General features: G+C 42.8%; 1 pseudogene; it reads right to left on the reverse strand.

Annotated features, from left to right (window-relative positions):
* Positions 1–1,030: 1,030 nt before the first annotated feature.
* On the reverse strand, positions 1,031–1,319 carry LOC143439963 (barrier-to-autointegration factor pseudogene; annotated as a pseudogene).
* Positions 1,320–1,697: the final 378 nt, after the last annotated feature.

Raw genomic sequence — 1,697 nt, forward strand, 5'->3', positions numbered from 1 at the left:
CGGTTCCAAGGGATCTGAGACCTGTTTCTGGTACTAGCCATGTACATGGTACACACACATACATGTACACATACTCCGGGCAGTGGTGGCACACGACTTTAATCCCAGCACTTGGGAGGCAGAGGCAGGTGGATTTCTGAGTTCAAGGCCAGCCTGGTCTACAGAGTGAGTTCTAGGACAGCCAAGGCGATATAGAGAAACCCTATACAAAAAAAACAAACAAAAAAAAAAACAAAAAAAAAAAAAACCAAACCAAAACAAAACAAAAAACATGTATACATACACACAGAGAAAACACTCACACATAACAAGGAGCTATTTTAAGAAACGTAAGCAAATGTACAGTCTGCCACTGGGTTGACATTTTATTTAATCAATCTTTCATTGTGTACTGATTTGTGTATCATTTACGTTTTAGTTTAGTTTTTTTTTTTCCTAATTTGATACTGCCTTAAAGGCCTTAATAAATCGAATTTTTTTCACAGTTAACCATCATTTTATTCATAGGATAGATACCTAATAGTATTACTTTATTTGTAGGCTGGCTGGAACTCTGTGAGAACTTGTTTTGAAGTTAATTGGCTGAAACAACAAAGAGTGTTTATGCCTGTAATTCCCTATTTTGTTTTTTGGGTTGCTTTTTCTCTCTCTTTCTTTCTTTCTTTCTATCTTTCTCTTTCTTTCTTTTGTTCTTTCTTTGAAGGCCATTGACTTTATTAATTTAAATTTTTTTTATAAGGACAGTGACTGTTTTTGAAGAAAAGAAAAAAAAAAAGGAAAGAAGCCAAGGGGTATCCAACAGACAATGAGGGAGAAGAGGGCCAGGAATCCATTCAGGAAAGCTGCTAACTGTTGATGCAGATGGGAGAGAACTCTCAAAAGACTCTGGAGTACATAGGAGGTGAGGGTGACAACAGCAATCTTTTTCTTCATGGAGGGCAGGGAGGAGCTCTGCCCTGCTGCAGACTCTGGGAGACTTTATGCTATGGCTGGGGGGGGGGGGGGGGGGTTGAGGGGTCCCCAGAGAACATTACAAGAAGGCATCACACCTTTCTCGAAGGCACCCCAAGCAGTCCCAGGACTGCTTGGCATTGGTACCACATGTATCTTTCAGCCATTCTCAGAAGAGGTCTTCATCTTTCATCAGCACCAGAAACTGGCCAAGGGCCACATAAGCCTTCTCAAAGCTCCTTTCCTCTAGCTTCTTGCCCAGGACATCTCCAATCCTGCCCAAGCTCCCCACTGGCTTTCCTCCCCCCCACCCCCACCCCCCATGGACTATGCCATGAAGTGCTTTTGGGAGGTTGTCATCTTGATCAGGCTTAACCCGGACAGCTCCCGGATCTGGTAAGGGCTCCTCACACCACTCAGCCACTCCCCTGGTTTTTCAAGACAAGGTTTCTCTGTGTAGCCTTTCCTGTTCTGTCTCTGTAGACCAGACTAGCCTCAAACTCAGGGAGCTACTTGCCTTTGCCTGCAGAGTGCTGGGACTAAAGGCGTGCACCACCACAGCCTGGCGTTGTCTGTGGTTCTTAGCCTGGTTTTGTTTAGTCATTTTTCCCGTGGATGTGTTCACTAACTTTACTTGCTAAATTTCCTATGTACTTTTAGGGAGACGATCTTGAAATTATTCTAATCTTCCTGATGAATTTAGCTTTAATTGATTAAAGGCACATATCTCTAATCTTAGAATTTGG

This window comes from Arvicanthis niloticus, chromosome 28, assembly GCF_011762505.2.
Source record: "Arvicanthis niloticus isolate mArvNil1 chromosome 28, mArvNil1.pat.X, whole genome shotgun sequence".
In the NCBI taxonomy this organism is placed as follows: Eukaryota; Metazoa; Chordata; class Mammalia; order Rodentia; family Muridae; genus Arvicanthis; species Arvicanthis niloticus.